Source organism: Podarcis vaucheri (genome assembly GCF_965113315.1).
Source record: "Podarcis vaucheri genome assembly, chromosome: 10".
In the NCBI taxonomy this organism is placed as follows: domain Eukaryota; kingdom Metazoa; phylum Chordata; class Lepidosauria; order Squamata; family Lacertidae; genus Podarcis; species Podarcis vaucheri.
Window position 1 is genome coordinate 35,594,009 of NC_138748.1, and position 12,689 is coordinate 35,606,697.

Below are 12,689 nucleotides of genomic sequence, written 5' to 3' on the forward strand. Positions count from 1 at the left end.
AAGACGAGCACCACACCCCATAGTTGCCTTTGACTGGATCTAACCATCCAGGGGTCATTTACCTTTTTATTTGTTTATTTATGCAGGTCACTTCAATTGCAGTCACTATTTTGCAATTGGGATTTGGTTAGATACAACACATTCATGTTGTGTAATTGAAGTGGATTTTGTGTCCTTGTTCAACGAACCTGATATATATATTTTTAAGGAATCCCCAAAAACAAAAACCTAGACATCTTGCAGCAAGGAAATGGGGGATGCTTTGGAAAGGGTGGGATAATGATTGATTGATGTGACACTGTTTAAGCAAATCAAAATAGATGTTCCATAAACACTGGATGGGGTATATCCTCCCTACAAATGTGGGGCAAACAAATCAGCATGAATGCTCAACACTTAAGTGCAAGCTGCCCACCCCCCAAAAAACCACATACCAGTGTAGAGGGGCAGAGACATATAACCCAGGACAGAATCCTAGCTTTGAGCTTTAACCCTGCACCTGCAATTTGATTGTTTCTAAGTTCTGTTTAACTGATTCAGTATTTTTGGTGTGTGTTTTTTTAAAAAGAATTAATTATTATCACCTTTTTAGTAACAAGCATTTCCCCGTGAAACAGCTGACAAGGAAAGTGTGAGGTGCCTAGAGAGATAGCAAACTGAGTGCTTCCACACATTCAAGTAGTGTCAGAAACATGGTCTAGGCATATCATTTAACAACTTAACAAAGAGAAGAGATAGCGTGCATATTAGGTGACATACTTACACACATTCTGTTATATTACATGGTTTGTGATGAGGGGTCCATGTGCCTAACATCCAGCTACTGTGCACATTCACCAGACCTCATGGAGAATGCATACATATTCTGTTTATGGGAGTTGAATTGTGCACATTTCCCTCTGGCCTTTGGGACTCTCCTTGAGCATCCTGGCCTGACTAGAATGTGCCATTTAATTCTGATAATTCTTCTTACTTGCCTGAATGGGTCACAGAGTATGTGAGCATGTGTAAAACTAGCCTGCTAGTTTGCACTCATTGCCCTGCCCACTTTGGCCTTTGCCCCACCCACCCCTGGTCTTCAGATGGTTCCACAGAAGGGGATGAGACCCTGAGTCTGAAAAAGTTCCCCACCCTGATCTAGTTTAGCAGTGGCTTTCTCATCACCTACCCCTTGAAGCTTTTAACTGGAGACACTGGGAAATGAACAAGTGATCTTCTTCATGCCCCCTTCCCCTACAACTAGGGGGGGCTTTCTCTTGTGCATCTCAAGAGCCACTGCTCAGCTCTTGCTTCGTTTTAATCCCCTGCCCACAAATGCCAGGTGAGTGAGAAACAAATTCTCCAGATAAGCATAAATTTAAAGTAACATGGGGATTTGGTCAGTCCCAGCCAATCTGTTTATTGAGCACTCATTCTGATTTGTTTGCCCAAAACTTTGCTGGGAAGTTAGATGATGTTGGTTCTTTATTCAGAATTCATTTTGATTTGTTTGCAGGAAAGTTATTTGATGTTGCATTAATTGTCATCCTACAGTTTCTAGTGCCTTTTTGCTACACTCTCCTTATCATGAAAAGTCAATTGGGAGGACAGGTTTGGCGCACAAAAGCGGCAAACAACTTTAGTTGCACAGCCTGAGCATGCTGATGTGTGACTGAATCCCACCCTAAACGGTGTCAGTATAGAACCACCTTTTTTCATAGGTATTCAGCTAGTTGCCCAAATAAATATATATATTACTGAGAAGCAGCTCAAATAAGTCACAAACGAAGAAACAACACCTCAGATTGTTGAAAGTGGAACTAAAGTTATTATTAAAAGTTGAGTTTTATTGTTGTGAAATAATAATCATAATGAAAAGACTTACTGTTAGCTCAACATGCCCTGACATAAAATATAAAATTTGTTTATATTTCTCATAACATAGGAATCTTAACATTCTGGCCAAAATAATTAAGTCCTACAGTAATTTTTATTTGTGGGGGCAACTGTAATTCTGGATAGTTTCAGATGATAATAATTAGACATGTAAGTTATTATTATTTTTATGTTATTGCCAAAGGCTTCTGGGCAGCAGGAGGAGGAGTGAAACAAACTACAAACTGTATGTTTAAAAAGAATCCCATGATCTAGTAAATTCAGGCCTCTAATTTATGTTCCCAGCAAGGTACAATTTTACAAGTTTAATCCTGTGGCTATTTTATAACTTATCCCTTCTTGTATGGAACATATAGGGTAAGACAATGGTAAGACAAGACAGATTTTCCAATGGTGACGGTAAAGGAAATTGTATGGCATAAAGGACTTAAACTGACCAATTTATATTGTCAGTTTCTTGAAGAAAGATCAAATATCCTTGGTGATTTTCCTTAGTAAAAAGCCATAATCCAAAGAAAGTTAGTTGCACTTAACGCCTGTTAAATTCAGTGTGACAACTTAAGACGATAAGAGAGCTCTGTTGGACCAGATCAACAGTCCATCTACTACAGAATGCTGTTCTCACAGTGCCAGCCAATTGCTCCTACAAAGTCCACCCATAGAATAGGAAGGCAGTAGAACTATTCTGCTATCGTCTCTTGGTGGCTGGTATGCAGAGAGGCATAGGTAAAGGGACCCCTGACCATTAGGTCCAGTCGTGACCGACTCTGGGGTTGTGGCGCTCATCTCGCTTTATTGGCCGAGGGAGCTGGTGTACAGCTTCCGGATCATGTGGCCAGCATGACTAAGCCGCTTCTGGCGAACCAGAGCAGTGCACGGAAATGCCGTTTACCTTCCCGCTGGAGCGGTACCTATTTATCTACTTGCACTTTGACGTGCTTTCAAACTGCTAGGTTGGCAGGAGCAGGGACCAAGCAACAGGAGCTCACCCCGTCGCGGGGATTCGAACTGCCAACCTTCTGATTGGCAAGTCCTAGATTCTGTGGTTTAACCCACAGCACCACCTGCGTCCCTATGCAGAGAGGCATACTGCCTCGGAAACGGAAACCTTAAAGCCAAACATCTAACAGGTGGTTGAGACGGAAGGAGGCACCAACCATCCCACCAGAGTCCCCTAAGTTTCAGGTATGATGGAGATGTTGTCCCATCACCAGTGTTGATGTAAGAGTGAACTGCTACTCTAGCCAGACTCCATGCATGGTGGGGGAAACACCTTCTGAGCCTTCATCTCAGGCAACAAAATGTCTAGAGCTGGTCCTGGGCCTAATTACACATTACATTAACACTGTCAATTTATTTAGGCATAAACCTAGTCACTGTTTTTGGAAACATTTCTGACAATGCAGAAATGAAAAAAAACAACACTTTCCTTTATCAACATTGTTGTTGTGGTTAGGCAATTTCTGCAATCAATCAATAAATAAATAAATAAAATTGACCTGCTCATTCACATTATGCTGCCTTGTTCTGTTGCTCAAGTGCACTGGTACCTTGGGTTAAGTACTTAATTCGTTCCGGAGGTCCGTTCTTAACCTGAAACTGTTCTTAACCTGAAGCACCACTTTAGCTAGTGGGGCCTCCTGCTGCCGCTGCGCCTCCAGAGCCCAATTTCTGTTCTTACCCTGAAGCAAAGTTCTTAACCTGAAGCACTATTTCTGGGTTAGCGGACTGTGTAACCTGAAGCGTATGTAACCTGAAGCGTATGTAACCCGAGGTACCACTGTAATTAATTTTGCCCTCAGTGAAGTCATCACACAGTTAAAACTGATTGGCTACATAGCATAGCCATCTGGTTCTATTCATGGAATGATCCCTAATTGACTGGGATCAACCCATTCAGCTAAGCCAGGGAGAAGCAAATCTGATTTTGTGGTGAACTGGTGTCTTTTGCAGGCTTTAGAGCTGCCTACAGGGCCTGTGTATGTACAAGGCATAAACACACAGGTTTCCCCCCACACATTCTAATGGACATGTGTAAGTTGGAAAGAGAACCTCCTCCCTCGATCCCTGAACATACAACGTGCATTTGCTAAACCCAAATTGATTATCTGAAAGGGGCTTGCTGTGCTGCCATGCATAATTTCAAAGAATTTGGGTTTCCTTGGTGCAGACTTTCTCTGCTTGAATGTGCAGCGCCAAGTAGTATGTGTCATGCCTCCTCGCATTAAATCTAAGCAACAAAACAGAAGCATGAAACCTCTGCAATGAAGTACAGGAGAACAAAGTGTGTTCCTATTTCCCCAGAGTCAGAATATGCTGCCGTAACTCCCAGGAAGTGGTACTTCAGTCTGCGTGGAGTCCCACAGATTTCAATTAACAGTACTACTGTAAGAGAAGGGGAAGATAATTGCTGGGGAAATGTTACTAATTACTACTGAAAGTATCTACTTAAACTTCAGAGAGACTTTTCATCCCCTTGGGAAAGAGACACACACATTGAAATAGATTATTTATAAAAACACTATTTCAAAACATGGGGGGCAGGGGGAGGGGAATCAGGAAATGGCAAATTCAAAGCTTGTTGAGTTGGATTATTTGAAATGTGCCTGGAAATATTTTAAGAACAGCTTTTTATTTATTTTTTTTAAAAAAAGTAAGCACAAAGGGCTTGCTTTTTTTATACATCCTGAGCAACCTGCAAGCTGCAGCCTCTCACATCTTCCTCATAACTTTGTATACTTTCTGAGGCCCTGGTTCCGAAGAGTCACTAAGCTCAGAGACTGGGCTCAGAAGCCATCAGTAGAGGGAAAGGGACTACTGATCTGCCATACATGCCATTCAGTCTTCCTTCTCTCTGGTTTTCAGCACAACTAATGGTATCATTGTAACTTGGGCACCTCAGGCCTGGTACCTGCCTTAATGTCTTCCCCTTTGACCTCCAAAAAGGCATGTCATGCTTCCGTTTTGCAAAGCACATGTAGAGAGGAACAGCCTGAAAATGTGACAGCTCGTTTAGCAAATTGCAGTGGCTCTGGGTCTACTATGAGCAGAACTAATAATAATAATAATAATAATAATAATAATAATAATAATAATAATGAGTTTGAATTTGATATCCTGCTTTATCACTACCCGAAGGAGTCTCAAAGCAGCTAACATTCTCCTTTCCCTTCCTCCCCTACAACAAACACTCTGTGAGGTGAGTGGGGCTGAGAGACTTCAGAGAAGTGTAACTAGCCCAAGGTCACCCAGCAGCTGCATGTGGAGGAGCGAGGACGCGAACCCAGTTCACCAGATTACGAGTCTACCGCTCTTAACCACTACACCACACTGGCTATAATAATAATAATTTACTTCTACCCCAGCCACTCTGGACGGCTTCCAACAGAAGGTTAAAAATACATTAAAATATCAGTCATTAAAAACTTCCCTAAACAGGGCTGTCTGTTTAATATACCACTCCACTATCCAAGGATATTGCTATTGGGGCATAATATTATGCCAGAGATTCAGCAGAGGGATGTTCTTCAAGAAAAACCTTTTGGATTAAGTAGTCATGTAATTTCAAATTATGTTTGAACCACCAGGGAGGGGATATCCTTTTCAGTTGTAGCACCCTGGTTACGGGGAAGGGCAAAGTAACCTGGTGGTAGAACACCTGCTTTGCATGTCAAGGACCCAGAATCAATCCTCAATATCTTCAGGCATGTCCTGTCTGAAACCCCAGAGAGTTACTTCCAGTCACTGTAGACGATACTGAGCTGCTTAGAGCAGTGGTCTGACTGGGTGTAAATCACCTTCCAATGATAGCCCTCCTGAGGAGGCTTACCCATTGCCATCTTTGTGCTCTGTTTCACTTTTCTGTTAACTTGGGCCTTACTGATCTCCTAGACGTTGGAACCTCCCATCCACAGAACCTCTTATCTTTCCAGAATTCAAGTGCAGTTTGCTAGCCCTCAACCAGTGCAACCCTGCATTAGAACATCAATCCTTGTGTTCAACATCAGTCCAGAGCTTTCCCAGCCTCTCATGATTCAGGTGTTATGGAGAGGTAGAGGGGTGTAGAGCTTTTTATTTACATAAAAAGAAAAAGAAAAGTAACAACATCCAACAAAATTTCCTAAAAGCTGGATGAAAACACAACACAACAGTATAACACAAATAAAACTGAGCAGTGTAAAATAGAATTCCACCATTGCAAGGTGGCTTCCTTTCACAGATGGACAATGTTGGGTGCAACCTGTGATTTCATTGACTTTAATATCATTATTATTTTACTGTTGTGTTATTATTTTACTAGATTCAGGTAGGTAGCTGTGTTGGTCTGACACAGTTGAAATATATATAAAAAAATTAAAATTGTCCAGTAGCACCTTAGAGACCAACTAAGTTTGTTCTTGGTATAAGCTTTTGCGTGCATGCACACTTCATCATATGCCCTGAAACAGAAGCCAATATTTTACTATTTATTGTAAGCCTCTCAGAGGGAGAAAAAAAAATCCAAAAAAAGGTGAATGATATATAGATAGGTTTATAAGTGCATTTTGACAACCTGGTATCAGTTCCAGAGCAAATGACATAGATTTAGTTCAGAATTTCATCAGGAAGTTATACTTCATATGAAGTTATGCCTGACAGTTATTCCATCATAAGTGAGTCCGGAGACAAATGGCTGGGAAAGAAATCTCCAAGTGAAAGAGATCAAGATGTGGTTAAATAGAAGTCATAGTCATATGGGTAATAAATCCACAGGAGAAACATAATAAACATTTCAGGTCAGAACTTGCCAATTCATAATCCATGTGTGCAAATGGTAAGTCAGTTTTAAGGGTTTGACAGTGGTGAAAACTGCCTGAATATGGGCAAATGTACTTCCCAATCCTTATTAAAATTTCTCATTAAAATCTCTCACCATGCTACCCAACATTTGGTATAGGAAACACCATAGAGGAGCACTTGAACCAATTTTAGAAGGATGTGCAACCGAAATGTCTTTGTTCTGGAGGGTTATGGAGAAATCAACTAGGAAAACTGCAGAAACTAATGGGCCAAATACTCCAAAACATTTTTGTGTGATGATTCATCCTGATGAATGTGGGCAACTTTGGTGTGGAGTTGAATTGTAAGAATTAGGGTGGTCAGACCTTTAAATTTGAAGTGTTCCTTTTCTTCCTTTTTACAACAACAACAACAACAACAACAACAACAACAACAATGTTGCTGCTGCTTTGACCAGCATCTTAGTTGTGGTCCTAGGGCATAATCCCTCAAGAGAATGATCAGTCCTGGATTAACATAAACTAAACAAGCTAAACAAGCTATAGCTGAGGGTCCCACTCTCTTGGGGGCCCCCCAAAAAATTAAAGGGAAAAAAACCTGGATGTACATTTCCAAAATATAAGATAAAAAACAAAATAAAACCTACATACAACAACAGTGTTTTTTATTGTGTTGTGTCGGCTCCTATGATGTAAGTAATGGGCCCCGCCTGCTTAATAGCATATATTCAACACAAAAAACAGCAACAATTTGTTGTTGACAAAGGACAGCTGGACATAGTAATAATAATAATAATAATTTATTATTTGTACCCCGCCCATCTGGCTGGGTTTCCCCAGCCACTCTGGGCGGCTGGGGAAACCCATATAAAGGACCCCATTGCCTTCAGTAGCTTAGGGCCTCATCAGAGAGCCAGTGTGATGTAGTGGTTAAGAGCGGTAGACTCGCAATCGGTGAACCGGGTTCGCGTCTCCGCTCCTCCACATGCAGCTGCTGGGTGACCCTAGGCTAGTCACACTTCTCTGAAGTCTCTCAGCCTCACTCACCTCACAGAGTGTTTGTTGTGGGGGAGGAAGGGAAAGGAGAATGTTAGCCGCTTTGAGACTCCTTCGGGTAGTGATAAAGTGGGATATCAAATCCAAACTCCTCTTCTTCTTCAAACCTAAATCTGGCCCTGGGAATGATGCTACATAGTGGGAGAAATGTTGGCTGCCCTCTATTGGCCAATACAGGGATCATTTTTGCCCCACTACCCCCAGCAGAAATTCATCTGAAATCTTCAATTTTGACATTCAGGTGTCTCTTGCAGACTTTTTTTTTTTTAATGCATGCCAGCCTATGAAGCTATTTGAAGCTTCTTCTTCTTCTTTGATGAATCAGTCATTTCTGTTATAGTTTTGTACAGTTTAAAACAAATTAATCACAACACATCCAAACTTGGCTGGCAGGAATGCACTTTACCTGACTCTCTGGTAAACAAGTGGTGTGTTTTTCCCCCTTTCGGAAAAAAAAGTGTTTCAAACAATTAATCAAATGATAGGACAGTCACTAAAACCATAACCAAAAATAGCCCTACTCTCTTATTTTACTCCTCAGATTAAGAACATAACCTGTAAAGACCTCATCCTCCATTTATGAGCTGCAGCTGGATTAGGGATTGCAAAAAATTGGAAAACTTCAAATGCAAATCTTTTTGAAGCCTAGATTTCCCAATTATGTGTTTATAGAGAAACATCATATTTATGGACAGATTAACCATTTCACAAAAGGAATATTGATAAGGGAAGGGGGAAGGCTCACACCTTCTATACAATCTGCTATCCTTTTTATTGACTTTGTTAAGACAACTGAACATGGTTTTCACTCTCCATCAAACATGGTTTTCAGCCTCCATCGACTCATAGGACCTTATGGAGAAGCACTTTCATTTGATTGCCTTTCTTGGAATGTCTGAAACCACAACCATCAGCCGCTATTTTCCTTTATTTTCTGTACAACCATTCAGCTCTGTTTTCCATGCATGGGTATGCTTTGCTACTTGAAATTAAAAATCAATTTTAAAAGGGTGGAAAGGAGGAAAAAAAGATGAGGGCCAGAGAAAGAGATTCCCAGGCTATAATGACTCACATATTTCTCCACTATAAGATTTAGACAGACTTGAAACAAGTGACAGCCTAATTAATCAGTCATGCCTGTTTTCACCTAATTAGTGAATACAAAGAAGGCCAAACACACAGAATATACACTTATTTTTGCATGGTTAATCTAGTTTTAAAAATTGGGAGGGTATCAAATGAAATCCTATTAGGATAAAATATCAGAGTGGTTGGCATCTAGACACTTTCATAGAAAGCAATAACTGCCTCTTGTGTAGGTTTAAACCTTGAGAACTTTTAACTGGGTCACCAATTTTCATACAGCAGTGTGTATTTTGGATCCCTACTCTGCCAGATGTATTAAAAACTGAAGTACTAGCATAGTGTTTAGGATTAACAAAATCCTGCTACTCGCTGATGATCAAGATGCTGGGTGGAAATTAAATGAACCTCAATAGCTTCCAAACCAGGAAAATCAGTCTTGTTATATAATTTCTTCTGCCAATACTCACTGTCTGTAGATATACAGTGTTAGGTGGGATTTGAAGGATTATCTAGAAGTGGCAATATCTCATAGGTTTACATTTCAACATATATGCACAAACTTATTCTTATCCAACCCCTCTTGTCTTATTTATCTACCTACCTACCTACCTAATTTCCTGCTTATACATCAGAAGTTTCCTGTCCATGTCCACACCTGGTAATACTGCAGCCTTAGGTGCACTCAATCAACCCACTGGGTCCCCTTCAATATATCTAGCAAGGAAATTCCACACCTCTATGCAGATTCATGCCTGCATTTCCATGCATCTCTCTGCCAATCAGACTGTTTTCACTGTCAATCTTGACAGTGATGAACACCTGCTGGAGGGGAGTGGGGAAAGGTGAAGTTTGTTCTAGTACTGATCTATTGTGCATATTACTTTGTTTGTACATGTCAATTCACCCACTCTCAGAAATCTCAGTGAGGATGGGGGCCATGTGGAATCATGTCAGTGGGCGGGGGATGGGGGGGATGGACAACATTCCTTTTGGGAAGGAAATTCCAATAAACCAGATCCAATCTTTTATGAGGGGAATAGAGAGTAAGAAATAATAATAATAATAATAATAAATTTTATTTATATCCCGCCCTCCCCGGCCGAAGCCGGGCTCAGGGCGGCTAACAACAATAAAACAGTACAAAAGTACAACATAAACAACATTCTAAAATCATTCATTATAAAAATTAATTAATTCAAGCCACTAGCAACCATTGGGCCAGAGCTCTGCGAAGATTGCCGAGGGAGGGAGTCAGGCTGTGCCCTGGCCAAAGGCCTGGTGGAACAGCTCTGTCTTGCAGGCCCTGCGGAAGGATGTCAAGTCCCACAGGGCCCTGGTCTCTTGTGACAGAGTGTTCCACCAGATCGGAGCCACAGCCGAAAAAGCCCTGGCTCTAGTTGAGGCCAGCCTAACTTCTCTGTGGCCTGGGACCTTCAAGATGTTTTTATTTGAAGACCGTAGGTTTCTCTGTGGGGCATACCAGGAGAGGCGGTCCCGTAGGTACGAGGGTCCTAGGCCATATAGGGCTTTAAAGGTTAAAACCAGCACCTTAAACCTGATCCTGTACTCCACCGGGAGCCAGTGCAGCTGGTATAGCACCGGGTGAATGTGATCTCGCAGCGAAGACCTCGTAAGGAGTCTCGCTGCAGCATTCTGCACCCGCTGGAGTTTCTGGGTCAGTCTCAAGGGCAGCCCCACGTAGAGCGAGTTACAATAATCCAGTCTGGAGGTGACCGTCGCGTGGATCACAGTGGCTAGGTCAGGGCGAGAGAGGTAAGGAGCCAACTGCTTAGCTTGGCGGAGATGGAAAAATGCCGCCTTTGTTATAGCTGCAATCTGCGCCTCCATGGAAAGGGAGGTGTCGAAGATTACACCCAAACTCTTAACGGACGGTGCTGGCACTAATTGCACCCCCGCAAGAGATGGGAGTTGCCCCCCCAATCCCATATCGCCCCGCCCCAGCCACAGGACCTCTGTCTTCGAAGGATTTAGCTTCAACCGGCTCCCACGTAACCATCCAGCCACAGCTTCCAAACATCTGGTCAGTGTGTCTGGGGCCGAGTCAGGATGGCCATCCATCAACAGATAGAGTTGGGTGTCATCGGCATACTGATGACAACCCAGCCCAAAACTCCGAACAAGCTGGGCGAGGGGGCGCATAAAGATGTTGAAAATATGTTGCTTATGAAGCTGAAGAAGAAACTGATTGCTGATTGTCATAGCCTTCCCTTGTTCCACAAGAGGCTTAGCCAGTGAGGAGGGCTTCCAAGCATTATTTTTAGTGTCTCTCCTGAGATTTTCTCCTGTGTGTTTCTTCCCCTTCTTGATCATTCTCCATCAATTAAGGAGAAGAGAAATGGCATTTGAAAATGATCAAAGGGAACATTTTGACGAACTTCTTATGTGTGGTGTGTGTGTGTTTGTGTTTTACTTACCTTACCTTTGAGGTTGCTGAGGGGTGTTTGTGGGTACCCTTCATTCCACAAATCAGCTCATCTGTGGTCTGCACTCTGCAGCCTTCCCAGGTGTCCATGCTTCAATCAAAGCCCAGGGGAAGTTATCACTAGGTAACTCCTCACATTGAGACTTTTCAGATCACAGAGTGCAGGCAGCCAAGAAGGCTGCAAGTGCTGGGGAAAGGTTTACTGGGAACAAAACGAAATACACATAATCCTCAGCCACCACACAACAATAAGGCAAGCTTAAAACCTCACACCTGCAGAAGTTTGAAAGTGGCCTGGGAATTAACTAAAAAAAATAAGTCTGTTTCTCCAAGGAAGAAAACTTTCAAGAAAATGGAGGACAGATTTTGGCACAGCACTATTCAGCATAGCAGAAAGAAAACTCAATGTTACTGTGTCTCCACACAGCACCCCACCTTTAAAAGAGCAGCTGTAGTGTATCATGACTTCTCAGGGAAGGCTTATATGTATATATGTTGCCAGTGAACACCAGTTAGCCCAAAACACTTACATATGCTCTTTTCACCTTCATTTTGAGACAAGGGTTTTATTCATTGCCTTGTTCTACTGGATAAAAATGGTTGATGGGGTTGTAACCATTTGGAGAAATCATCTATTTAGACAAATTATCCTTGGTGAGATATGCATCTGAGAACCCTCTTGGTTCAGAAGGTAGCTGAGGTTAGAAATGAATGAATCTTGGTTTCGGTGTCTGTATCTTTCTTATTCTTTACAGACTTAAGTTCAGCTTTCCAGACTTAAGTTCAGCTTCCAACATTTTCCCATCAGTTTGCTTTTAAAAATAAAAGATAAAAAAGTCCTTGTGAAATATACAAATTTTTGTATGCAATTTTGCCTAATGTACACATGTCGGCATACATCCCCCCCCCCTTTCTGTTATTTTCCTAACATTATTTCCCCTGATTTACGAATCTTTAGGTGTACTTCCATCATTACATTCATTTTTGTATACATTTGTTGCCTGGAGAATTGCATTGCAAAATTCAGAGAAGTGCAAATTTCAAAGGGTAGTTGCATTTTGGTTCACATGTGAACGGAACCAACTTCTCCCCCATTCTTAGCCTAGTGATAGAAAGTTATTCTAGCCTATCTGGTTAGTCTTTTTTCAAAAAAATATATATCAGTGTTACAGTTCACATATCATGATCACAGTAATACCCCCATCAGATGTGATTAAAGTGCAACTGCTTAAAACCCAACCATCAGCATGTGGTGTCCACTCCAATTAGCAATAGCTGATGCTTCTGCCTTCCAGTGGAGAGAAATGAGTTTGTGTGTGGGTCTTTTGTTGAAACACCCAGACAAAAACCAGACAGCTTCAGCCAGCAGATCTATACAAAGATTAGACCCTCAGTAGTAAATCCAGTTTAGAAAGACCCAAGTTTGGATAGCATCTCTGTGTACATTACCA